Genomic DNA, 13,611 nt, shown 5'->3' on the forward strand with positions numbered 1-13,611 from the left:
AAAAAAATAAAAAAATATATATATAGGAGAAAGGAAAAGAACTCTGTATTTGCAAAAATTCTCTGTTCCGTTCTTTCTCCCATAATTTCAGTTTTTTCTTCCTCTCGGATTTTCTAGCTTTTCCTCCTCTCAGAATTTCAGATTTTCTGCATTTTTTTTATCTGCTTGTCCTCCTCTTCGTATCTGCTGGCCCCCTCCTCTTATCGGAATTTCTTTTTTTGAATTTTAAAACAGATTTCCTTCCTATCTGCTAGCTGAAATCCGGAATTCTAGGCTGATTTTTAGATGCAACTCCCAGCTGGATGTAGAGCACCAAAATGATATACTTTGGAGTTGGACCCTTCACGAAAATTTTAGATCTCGTTCTCATCTTTCCAATGCACCTAGGTTTACATTATTCTGACTTATATAACTCCACATACAAGCTAAAAACCGAAATAGGGTTTGGGCCGCAGTAAAATTCTGGACAGATTTGGACTTCTCCATTTCGGTCATGTTTTGGACTTCAAAACGGTAGAACTTGGTTTTGTGATCATAAAAGTTTTAGGTCTACATCTTATCTTTGCAGTAAGATAAACAATATATAAAAAGGAGGTCTGTAGCTCCAGTTAGAATCTAAAAACCGAACAGTGTTCTGAGTTGACTAGACCAGCCCAATTTCAACCGAATTCAATAATTAAACACCTGCAAAATACCAAGAATTTTCAAGAATTAAATAAATGTAAAAGACACCTAAATTCTAGACAAATGAGCTAAGAACATACAAAACACTCAAAAACAAAACAATTAAGACTAAAAAAATGTGTAAAAGAAATTTCCACATCAATGGTGGCCCATATATAGGAGCTTCCTTTGTCCTCCACGATGTTTGCATTGGAGAGCCATGAGAAGTGCCCCGTTGGAGAGCCATGAGAAGTGCCCCATGGCCGCCTCCACATCGATCTTGAAGTACTCTATGCCACTCGAAGTAGCCATTGCAAACTCTCCCACATGCATAATATCCTTTTGTTTATTTCTTTCTCTATTTAGTGAAGAATGGGAAATGGTGAGGCGATCCTTTTCCACTCGCTAGATGGGATAAGGCTGAATGGATGCGTTGTTGAAGGGAGGGAGGAGAGAGTTTATAAGAGGAGAGAGGAGAGAGGAGAGAGGAGAGAGGAGTTGTTGGATGGAAAAGAGAGGAAATATAAAAAGACCTGTATGTACCTATGATGGATGGTTGAAGAGGATGTGTAATGGAGCACGATGGAAGCTGACGAATCTGACCTCTGGTAGATTAAGTACTACCTTTGAACCCCATGTGGCTTGGTGAAATTGTGCCTTGGGTAATCCGTAATTTCCCAAAAGAAAAAGGAACAGCTGGTCATTGGTGAATGAGAGGCTCACAAAGGCCTCAATGGCTCTCACAATAAATGATGGCCTGTTGTGCCTCATAATGGCCTCCCAGCATGTGCGTGTAAAGATCCACAACGTATACGGTGCACCAGTCAGCTGAGATATAGCCCTTTCAAATTTCAAATTCAAAGTCGAAATCAAAGTTAGTGTAATCCTTACATTAAGATTTTGAAGTCTAATATGGAAGTAAAGTGGCAACATGGGTTTTCTTTGAAAACTGATTTTGTAAAGACATAAGGCTTTTTAAAGGAGAAGGTGATAGTTACTAATACTATGTAACTAAAACAAAAGTGAGTATATTTTGCAAGTTTGCAAAAAGCTGCAATTTCCAAGAAAATCAAATTCATTCTCAGATTGTTAGCGGCGTGGTTCGTAGCAATTAATACAATAATAATAACTTTAGGAACAACAATGTAAATACAAAATTAGAATGAAATTTACCTCTTTGGGCACATCTATTGTGAGATTTTCGCCGAGGTACAACAAATCCAAGTTGGTTCGATCCTCCTCTTAGGAGCACGATTGCGTGGGAAGCTTGACCAAACTTAGTAGCATAGGACCTCAATAGGTCTGCTCCAGGTAACTATAGGAGAGGCCTATTAAGCAAAAAAAAAAAAAAAAGGCTTAAGCTAAAAAGGGCTCACCGGCTCATAATGGCCCTCATAACAGCGTGCTAGTGCTGGCACCTCATGGTCCGCCAATTTGAGTACGTTAAGATCTGTAACATTTACATTAGGTGCGCTGGTCAGTCGAGACATTATAGCCCTTTCAAATTTTAAATTCAATTTCGAAATCGAAGTCCACGTAACGCTTGCATTACGATTCCAAAGTCCAATATTTTAAATTCAAAAATTTCCAACAATTCCTATGTAGTAATTAATAACTATCCTTCACATGTGAATCTAACCTGAGTACTTATGCTGGTACTGAATAGTTGTTGAACAGGCTAATGGGATAAGATGCAATTGAGTGTCTAGGGTGCAAGGTTCTCTTCCACGCACATAGGGCTTCAAATGGAAAGAACTCAACCGATTTGAAGATCTATGGGTTAGGTCGGGGTCAGAAAAGAGACCTAATATAAAACCATGTTGGCTCTTATTTTTTATTTTTCCACTTAACCTGATTCGACATAATTCAACCTGACCTAAAAATCCAAATTGTATAAAACTATTCTCTTTCACCCTAAATATCCTTTTCCCAAATCATTGAATGAATCCTCATGTAAACTAGTTTCGTTTTTGTTCATCTCAACAGCCCCACCTCCTTTAATCTACTTTTGTATAATTATATCTAAAGATTCATTATTTTCTTTATTAAATCATTATTTATAATGTTCCGAAGTATTCAATACATATTTTTAAAAATTATAGTCCATAAACTTGCACCTTAAGAATGATCATTTTCTTAGATGAAATTAAATGTCATTTGAATAAAAAATTCATGTTTAAGTTGATTTTTTTTCTTTATTTAAAAATAGTTATTTTATATTTATTTATTTATTTTTATACTTTTTAGCAATAAAAGAATAGTTAAATGCTTGACCTGAATTGCAAGCTTGACTTGATCCAATCTTAAGCCAAATTAAAACATTACATGAAGAATGCATGTTTTTATCAATTTTTTCATAGATAATTTGCTTATTCATTATCTTGCTGTAGCCGGAGGCAACTGATGATAGTATTAAGCAGATATTCTTATCAAAACTTGTGTTGGAATGTGTTATTGAAACATATATGTTTATCTTCTTAGAACTAGTATTGTAGTGTGGTTCTTGATTTCAACTAAAATTTGAATGCCCATCATTTTCTCCAGGCTTTAAAACACAAGTCCTCTATGAAAACTGAAAAATTCTTGTTAGAAATTAACTCTAAAAAAAGAGATTAACGGGACACGGAAGTTTAAGTGATTATCATTATAGTACCCTATAATATATAATTTAAGAGGTCAAATTAGAACATATTGGACTATGCTCATAGAAATTGATCGACATAGATAATATTTATTGCAATCTAGTTATTTTTTCATAAAATAGGTACGGATTGAAGGATTCTTCACATATATGGCATATGCTCTACACTAGCGAATAAAAAAAATTACATATTTGTTGGTAGTCTCTAACTTAGACATCAAATTGATGCAGAAGTGAATGGTTCAAATGATGTGAAATCATGCTTTCTATGATCTAAAATGTTAAAATCTATTAATTCTCAATCTATTGTAACATACTTAGATAATGATAAATACAATGGAATTTCAATTTAAGTATTTGTCACATAGTTTAGCATACTAGCATAATGAAAACCATCCATTTGTATCCATATGCATAGGTTAAAGACTTCAAAAACTTATGGTATTTGGTTTCTTGGTACTTTTAATAATAACTGTTGTGGAATTTTCACCCCGGCAACAGCCTTAGTCCCAACCGAGCCGAGCAGAAAGAGACCGCGTCCCCCACGAGGTATTGTCCGCTTTGGGCGCTCCGGTCCGCGCGTCCAGCGCTGACGGAGGGAGACGTTTCCGGCCCGCGCGTCCAGCGCTGACGGGGGGATTGCCCTCACGGTTTTGTCCCACAAAAGGGCCCTCGTGAGGAAAAGGCTTCGCCCTCCTCATTATAAGGCACGGAACCTTTCCGCTCTAGCCGATGTGGGACTAAATTCAAGGCCCCCTCCCCCCCCACAACATAGCCCCCCCAGCGGGAAGGTTCCGGCCAGGTTTTACCCCAACGGGCCCCCACAGTCCTGGAGGGTAGTCAATGGAGAGAGGAGGCTTGCCCTTCCTCTAGCGCCATCTGTTGCGGGATTTTCACCCCGGCAACAGCCTTAGTCCCAACCGAGCCGAGCAGAAAGAGACCGCGTCCCCCACGAGGTATTGTCCGCTTTGGGCGCTCCGGTCTGCGCGTCCAGCGCTGACGGAGGGAGACATTTCCGGCCCGCGCGTCCAGCGCTGACGGGGGGATTGCCCTCACGGTTTTGTCCCACAAAAGGGCCCTCATGAGGAAAAGGCTTCGCCCTCCTCATTATAAGGCACGGAACCTTTCCGCTCTAGCCGATGTGGGACTAAATTCAAGGCCCCCTCCCCCCCACTGTTGCTGGTGGTCCAAACCGAGAACGATTGGCACAGCGGTGTGAACGGGGATCCGTTTGAGTTGCCTTGGTTGGTGTTGATTGCGCTCCACCTTCCACCGGGAAACCTGCAAGCAAGCCTCGCACCACCACTGGGGTAGTGGGGGCCCTCCGACGATCAAGTCAGAGGAGATTGAAGGAGAAGGAGAGATAATAGTAGCAAGTAAGAGAATGCTCTGGAAGTTCTTGCTTACCCCCCCTCTTCCTCCCAGCCGCATATATACCAGGCTGGGGGGTCTTTCAGGGGGGTTCGTCATCGTGGGGCACGATGGAGCTGCCACTGACACGGCCGTTACAGGGCGTCGTGGGGCTCCGCCTTGTACGGCTGTTACAGGGGATCGTGGAGCAGCGCCAGATACAACCGTTGCAGGGAGTAGTGGAGCAGGAGGCTGCGGCGTGCCTCTGGGGAATAGCCTGTCGTTGTCGAGAGATGTCCGACTCGGGGTCGGGCTGCGGAGACGAAGATGTCCGACTCGGGGTCGGATTGCTGGATCAAGGGGCTGCCGTAGTCTTCCTGGGCACGCGTGCCGGTCACGTGGGGCATGGTGGCTAAGTTCCCCCGTAACAGTAGCCCCCCACTTCCGAGCCTGGAACCAGAAGGGGAACGGGTGAAGGGAGTGATGCTTCGAGATTGCCGCCATCCCTCGGAGAGGCGCGCGCGCTTCGAGCTCCCCGCCTTCTTTATGGCGTATGGCGGTTGTTGCTGACCTGGCAGTCTGAGGATTTCGGCGGACATCCTTCCTTAATGGCGTCGATTCGCCTTTGGGGCGCGAGCGACCCTTCGGCAGCCAGGCGTCCTCTGGCGTCACCGAGGCGTCACCCACCTTTCTGCCTATTTAACCGGGGGCCCTCCTCCGTCCGCCTTTCTCTTTACAGACATCTTCGAGTTTCTCCTTTGCGCTGCCGTCATTGCCGTCGGACTGTTCGCTTGCTCCTCCTTTGACGCTCTCAGAGCCGTTCTTCTTTCTCTTCCGGTGAGTTGCCCCATTCTTCAATTTAAGGCTCTCCATACTTTCTCCTTTTGTATTAGTGTACTCCAGTCGTTTCGATCCTTTCCCCCTTCTTGACCCCGTCCTGACCGTAGATTCACTGGCCATTAGGGATGGGCGAAGTGAGAGCAGACCGCATTAAGTCGAAGCTGGTCGCCGAAGACCTAGATAGGTTCGTGGCTCGATACCACCTTCCCGAGGCCTGCAATGTTACGCTCCCGGGGCCTGAGGAGAGGATGTCCCATCCTCCTCCAGGGAAGGTTGCCATCAATGAGGGCATTCTTCAGGCCGGGTTCCGCTTTCCCCCCTCGGACTTAGTCGTTCAGGTCCTTCGGGGTTTAAGAGTGGCGCCGACGCAACTGGTGCCGAACTCATGGCGCGCCCTGACGGCCTTTCAGGTTCTCTGCCGCATGCACGAGGTTCCCGCCACCCTGAATGTCTTTTGGGAATGCTACGGCCTGAGCGGCCACCCCCAGGACAAAGGGTGGTGGTGCTTTGCGGCGCGGCGAGGGTGCGGCCTCGTCAAGGAGGCTCCTACCTCCATTCACGGCTGGAAGGGGCGCTTCTTTTTCGTTGACGCAGATCCCTCTTGGGGAATCAGGGCAACCTGGGAGACGCCGATGAAGTCCCCGATTGGCCTATCGAGGTTGTCGAGGGAGGAATCCGATGGCGTTGCCGTCTTGAAGGGGTTGGTTGCCGAGGGCCGGCTCCCCCCGGTGGCTCGCCTTATTTCCGAGGATACCTTGGTGAACGTCGGTCTGAGCTCGGTCCCCGCTGACAGTGAGCCCGCCACCATTTCTTTTTTAGCTCTTTTCTCCTCTTTCGTCTCGTTCTTTCCTTCAGTTTCTCAACCTCCGACCACCTCGTCCTTTTTGCAGAGATCGACGACGTCATGCGATCGGACAAGGCAACGGCTGTCGGTAGGACGTCCCTACTGGAAGCAGTCCGGAGGAAGAAGCGAGCTCCTCCGAGCGGGGATGTAATAACCCCAAAATATTTTTTTTTATATAAAAAGAGATAGAATAGTCCTTTAAAATTGATATAAGGGGTAAAATTGGAAGGAATCAAAAGATAATGACATAGTTGTAGATGCATTGAAGTGGTAAGGGTAAAATTGAAAGGAATCAAAAGTTAATGGCATAACGGTAGATATGTTGAAGTGTTAGGGGCAAAATGGGAATTTAATAATATTAAACAAAGGGTGAATAGTATTTTGATGTGATTTAATTGGGGGGTTTGCTGGGGCTTTGGAATGAAACCGAGAGACAGAGAGGGGGGGTTCTCAGACGGCAACAGAGAGGAAAAAAAAGAAGGAGAGGAAAGGAAAGGAAGAAAGGAAGAGGAAGAAGAAGAAGAAAAAGAAAAGGAAGGAGATCCCGGTTGCGCTGCCAGCTGAAGGGAAAAGTGTAGATCTCCTTCCCCTCTACGCAAGGACCTCGATTTCCAAAAAGAAAAAGGTAAATATCCATCCCTATCTAGTCTTTTGATGACATTAGGCTATACAAAGGGTGGATATAGTCTAGAGGGGTCGGATAAGGGTTGTAGAGGTGGTTAAAAGAAGAAGAATCGGATTTTGACAAATTTTTCCGGCACTACGGAAAAACTGTGTCGAAGTCCCAACTTCGGCAAATTATTTAGGGGGTCAAACGGCCTCCGATGATGATGCATGTTACCTCTTTGGAATCCTCTATGAGTGTAGAATGTTAGGTAAAAATTTCATCAAATTTGGAGTTTGGAAAGTGGATCAAAACCAGGATAAAGTAACTCACTGTCAGTCCGGGTTACTGTTCATCCGAGTGGAAAATAAGGGATTTCATGCCATAATAGGGTATTAAGCCCAGATTAAGCTAAGGGGACCTTGTACTCATGCAAGGGAGTCCCTAATACACATAAATGGTGAGTTAATTAATTAAAAAAAAAAAGAAGAAAGAAAAGAAAAGATTTAGGAAACAGGGGAGTTGAATCAATTAAAGTTCCCTATATTATAATTGGCACGTAGATTATAGCCCTTGATACAAAACTAAATATATTGTAAATGCATGTATCAGTTGGGCAAGAAGCTAGGAAACAAGAGGAAGAAGTTTCCCACTGCCAGCTGTAGATTTTTGGAGGCGTATCAGGGCTGTGCCAGATTGACAGGTGAGTGGGAGTCATGTACTTTGCACCATGAGCATCCTTAATTCATTTTCATGAATGTCGCCAAGTGTGAATTGATTCCACTTGAGCATATTGATTGATATTGTAGTAGATTCCTCTATAACCTTGATTCTCCATGCTTAATTATTCTGTACATGCATTTGAGGGAACATTGAGAGGAATTACGAAGGGTTGATGAGTAATCAAATTGATTCCGAATTGTGAAATAATTTCTTTTGTAAATTGATTTCATTTCCTCTATTTTAAAGACTTGTGAGTCGTAGCTTGATTATACTCTTTTATGAGTAATTAAATTGGTTCCAAATTGTGAAATAACTTCTTTTGTAAATTGATTTCATTTCCTCCATTTCAAAGATTTGTAGAGCCTTCTTAGTGGTATATTGAGTTGTATTGCACTTCCTTGACCCTCACTCCTAACCCTGATGTTAGTTTATGACTGGGTCATGATCGAGTGAGTGGTAGTCTTGATCATACTCCTTTTTAGTAGAGTATTAGGAGGGTGCATTATGGCATTTATGCATGGCTTGGCAGTATCTGCAGGACACCTATAGTCGATGGGGTTGAACATCGGCCTTTGTGCACATAGTAGCCTTCTGGGTGGGCGGAGCCCAGTCCCTTCCTAGGGGGGGACACGGCCCTAGGCGTAGGATCGGCCGGTCCTACGACTTATATTCTGCTTGCCGCCGGGCATAGTAAGACCCCGCGAGGTGCAGTATGGCTTTCCGCGGATGTAGAATTCCCGCGAGGTGCCGTTTAGTATGTAGATGTGAGATGGATTTCTGTTCTGGATACTGGCCGGTATTTACATGATTAGTGTGGTGTCTTATCCTGCATATGCATGTGACAGTAGGGAGTTGTTGCTGGTTCGCCTGGGGCGTAAAACCCACCTTCCGACAGCTGTCTAGCATTTACATTATCGATATGGTGTCTTATCCTGCATATGCATATGGCAGTAGGGAGTTGTTGCTGGTTCGCCTGGGGCGTAAAACCCACCTCCCGATAGCTGTCTAGTGATGATTTCAGCATATTGACACCTGATTTGTATGTTCCAGCATTATGATCTGTTGAGCATATTCATGAGTAGCATATATGTTTACTTGATTATTCCATATATGCTTCAGATGAGTTGATATTGATTGTGGTGATATTGATGATTTACTCCATATTCTCTATGTTGAGATCATGTTCATCTTGTTATTGATCTTGAGATTTCATCTCGAGCCATGATTATATTCTGTCTCATGTGCATAGTACTCTCTACTCCACTCACTGAGTATTTATATACTCACTCCCCAGTTTGGTGTTTTTGATTGCAGGGCAGGTATTGTATAGAGAGGAGCAGGGTTAGAGATTGCCTGCTAGCTGTGCCGCTCCATAGTATAGTATAATGTAGATAGAGGTTTATCCCCTTTTGGTGTATTATAAACCTTCTATTATATATAGTGCATAGTTACAGTCATAGATCCTGTTGTGGATATGGGTTTGACCATGGATGGATTGGGAAGCAGGTATATATATGTGTGCAGATCAGTTGTGTGCCTGTGATAATGTATTGCTATATATTGTCCAGGTTTATATGTGACAGATTATGTGATTGCTGCTCTGACAGGTAGTGTGTTGTATGTATTGAGATAATCCTGACAGGTCACTATAGAAAAAGTGATCATTTTGTGCATGCATCATGCCAAATTTTTCAAGATTTATTGATAATTGATAGGTAGTAGGGTTCTACGCGGTGGCTGGTGGCCTTATGCCTACCCGCACCCTAGGACCGTCGCGGCGGCCCGCCGGGAACGGGGCGGGGGTCGTGACAAAGCTTGGTATCAGAGCAAAGGTTAAGAAGAGTCCTGTCAGAGCAATAGGGTGAGTCAGGATTAAGTATATGATTATACTATGGAGCATAGGATTTTTCTGTATATTAATTTATGAGTCATTTACAATTCAGTAAAATATATTATGACTCAGTGTGTAACGACTGCCCTCTCTTTTTAACTCCTTTAGAGACATATAAAGAATACCTCCAAGGAGAGGACCTGCTCGTCCTGGAAAGAGGATGGAGCCAGATATAGCATTGGATGCGGGTTCCGCACATGTCGAGCCCCAAAGAGAAAAATCTCCTCCTGCTGATAGACGGAGGGTTGATGATCAAGGAGAGGTAGGAAGTAGAGATGCATTGATGGAACAGTTACTGGCGGAGAATCAGGCTCTGAGGGAGCAGATTGCTCGGGGGAAATCTCCTGCCCCGTCAGTAGTATCCATCTCACCTCCTGTACCTGTGCCAAGAAGTTTGGCCAGGCGAGCTCTAGATGATGAGGGGATTACTGTACAGGAATTTCTGAGGCTCAGAACCCCGGAGTTTAAGGGGAAAGAAGGTGAAGATCCTCAGAGATTTCTGGAGGAGACTGAAAAGATGATACGGAGACTGCCCTGTTCTGATGCAAGAGCTATAGAACTTGTAGGGCTTACAATGAAGGAAGATGCCTGGGACTGGTACCAGAGGCATATGGAGGACAGATTGTACAGTAGGAATCCTCCAACCTGGGAAGAGTTCAGGCAAGCAGTGATGGATGAGTTTTTGTCTCCTGCTGAGAGGCAGAATCGGGCTCTTCAGTTTGAGAGGCTGAAGCAGATGCCCGGAATGAGCGTATCTGAGTACGCTCGTGAGTTCACTAGATTGGGAAAGTATGCTCCTTACATCATCCCCACTGAAGCTGCCAGGATAGAAAGATTCAGGCAGGGTCTGATTTCCCCGCTTTATAATGCGGTGTTGGCAGTAGAGGTCCCCACCTTGTCTAGGCTGATAGATAAAGCAAAACAGTGGGAGACCAGAAACAAAGAGGAAAGAGCTGAAAGAGAATAGAGAAAAATGAGTGTGGGGAAGGAGCAAAGCAGTAGAGGTAGATCTGAGGGAGTAGATCTCTCGGAGGGCCCGACGGAGCAGTCTGTACGCTCAACTCCACCTGCCCCACGTAAGAGGAAATGGAGGGAAAGAGGTCAATCACAAGATACTTTTCTACCATCAGTACCTCGTCCTCCGGTCACTATGGCCAGAACTGAATCTAGGTTCCAATCATGGCCAGTATGTGGCATATGTGGGAAGCAGCACCCTGGCAGATGCAGAATGGGTCAGGAAGTGTGCTACAGATGTGGACAGCCGGGTCATTTTGTCAGAGAATGCCCGCAGGGTGCCACCCAGCAGTTTGTGCCTTTGGCATCCTATCCTTCTGTGCAGATGGACAGGCCTAGTAGTAGGGAGCCTGTAGGCAGAGGTAGAGGTCAAGCACAAACATCACAGCAGAGTGCTGGACCATCTCAACTGTCAGCTCCAGTAGGCAGAGGGCAAGGAAGGGTGTTCACGGTAAATCCACAGGAGGCACAGACATCGAATGCAGCTATGACAGGTAATTTACTCTTTTAAATTCGAGGACGAATTTTATATAAGGGGGAGAGGATGTAATAACCCCAAAATATTTTTTTTTATATAAAAAGAGATAGAATAGTCCTTTAAAATTGATATAAGGGGTAAAATTGGAAGGAATCAAAAGATAATGACATAGTTGTAGATGCATTGAAGTGGTAAGGGTAAAATTGAAAGGAATCAAAAATTAATGGCATAACGGTAGATATGTTGAAGTGTTAGGGGCAAAATGGGAATTTAATAATATTAAACAAAGGGTGAATAGTATTTTGATGTGATTTAATTGGGGGGTTTGCTGGGGCTTTGGAATGAAACCGAGAGACAGAGAGGGGGGGTTCTCAGACGGCAACAGAGAGGAAAAAAAGAAGGAGAGGAAAGGAAAGGAAGAAAGGAAGAGGAAGAAGAAGAAGAAAAAGAAAAGGAAGGAGATCCCGGTTGCGCTGCCAGCTGAAGGAAAAAGTATAGATCTCCTTCCCCTCTACGCAAGGACCTCGATTTCCAAAAAGAAAAAGGTAAATATCCATCCCTATCTAGTCTTTTGATGACATTAGGCTATACAAAGGGTGGATATAGTCTAGAGGGGTCGGATAAGGGTTGTAGAGGTGGTTAAAAGAAGAAGAATCGGATTTTGACAAATTTTTCCGGCACTACGGAAAAACTGTGTCGAAGTCTCAACTTCGGCAAATTATTTAGGAGGTCAAACGGCCTCCGATGATGATGCATGTTACCTCTTTGGAATCCTCTATGAGTGTAGAATGTTAGGTAAAAATTTCATCAAATTTGGAGTTTGGAAAGTGGATCAAAACCAGGATAAAGTAACTCACTGTCAGTCCGGGTTACTGTTCATCCGAGTGGAAAATAAGGGATTTCATGCCATAATAGGGTATTAAGCCCAGATTAAGCTAAGGGGACCTTGTACTCATGCAAGGGAGTCCCTAATACACATAAATGGTGAGTTAATTAATTAAAAAGAAAAAGAAGAAAGAAAAGAAAAGATTTAGGAAACAGGGGAGTTGAATCAATTAAAGTTCCCTATATTATAATTGGCACGTAGATTATAGCCCTTGATACAAAACTAAATATATTGTAAATGCATGTATCAGTTGGGCAAGAAGCTAGGAAACAAGAGGAAGAAGTTTCCCACTGCCAGCTGTAGATTTTTGGAGGCGTATCAGGGCTGTGCCAGATTGACAGGTGAGTGGGAGTCATGTACTTTGCACCATGAGCATCCTTAATTCATTTTCATGAATGTCGCCAAGTGTGAATTGATTCCACTTGAGCATATTGATTGATATTGTAGTAGATTCCTCTATAACCTTGATTCTCCATGCTTAATTATTCTGTACATGCATTTGAGGGAACATTGAGAGGAATTACGAAGGGTTGATGAGTAATCAAATTGATTCCGAATTGTGAAATGATTTCTTTTGTAAATTGATTTCATTTCCTCTATTTTAAAGACTTGTGAGTCGTAGCTTGATTATACTCTTTTATGAGTAATTAAATTGGTTCCAAATTGTGAAATAACTTCTTTTGTAAATTGATTTCATTTCCTCCATTTCAAAGATTTGTAGAGCCTTCTTAGTGGTATATTGAGTTGTATTGCACTTCCTTGACCCTCACTCCTAACCCTGATGTTAGTTTATGACTGGGTCATGATCGAGTGAGTGGTAGTCTTGATCATACTCCTTTTTAGTAGAGTATTAGGAGGGTGCATTATGGCATTTATGCATGGCTTGGCAGTATCTGCAGGACACCTATAGTCGATGGGGTTGAACATCGGCCTTTGTGCACATAGTAGCCTTCTGGGTGGGCGGAGCCCAGTCCCTTCCTAGGGGGGACACGGCCCTAGGCGTAGGATCGGCCGGTCCTACGACTTATATTCTGCTTGCCGCCGGGCATAGTAAGACCCCGCGAGGTGCAGTATGGCTTTCCGCGGATGTAGAATTCCCGCGAGGTGCCGTTTAGTATGTAGATGTGAGATGGATTTCTGTTCTGGATACTGGCCGGTATTTACATGATTAGTGTGGTGTCTTATCCTGCATATGCATGTGACAGTAGGGAGTTGTTGCTGGTTCGCCTGGGGCGTAAAACCCACCTTCCGACAGCTGTCTAGCATTTACATTATCGATATGGTGTCTTATCCTGCATATGCATATGGCAGTAGGGAGTTGTTGCTGGTTCGCCTGGGGCGTAAAACCCACCTCCCGATAGCTGTCTAGTGATGATTTCAGCATATTGACACCTGATTTGTATGTTCCAGCATTATGATCTGTTGAGCATATTCATGAGTAGCATATATGTTTACTTGATTATTCCATATATGCTTCAGATGAGTTGATATTGATTGTGGTGATATTGATGATTTACTCCATATTCTCTATGTTGAGATCATGTTCATCTTGTTATTGATCTTGAGATTTCATCTCGAGCCATGATTATATTCTGTCTCATGTGCATAGTACTCTCTACTCCACTCACTGAGTATTTATATACTCACTCCCCAGTTTGGTGTTTTTGATTGCAGGGC

The 13,611-nt window shown here is 43.6% G+C and overlaps 1 long non-coding RNA gene across 1 annotated transcript; it reads right to left on the minus strand.

The window, feature by feature from the left end:
* Positions 1 to 40: 40 nt before the first annotated feature.
* Positions 41 to 2,697, minus strand: LOC120110099. The gene is made up of 3 exons (XR_005510849.1): positions 2,303 to 2,697; positions 1,837 to 2,113; positions 41 to 1,504 (listed from the first exon to the last, which is right to left on the minus strand). It is a non-coding gene; the product is annotated as an uncharacterized LOC120110099 (long non-coding RNA).
* Positions 2,698 to 13,611: the final 10,914 nt, after the last annotated feature.

The sequence above is a fragment of the Phoenix dactylifera genome, chromosome 3 (genome assembly GCF_009389715.1).
Source record: "Phoenix dactylifera cultivar Barhee BC4 chromosome 3, palm_55x_up_171113_PBpolish2nd_filt_p, whole genome shotgun sequence".
NCBI classification, from domain to species: Eukaryota; Viridiplantae; Streptophyta; class Magnoliopsida; order Arecales; family Arecaceae; genus Phoenix; species Phoenix dactylifera.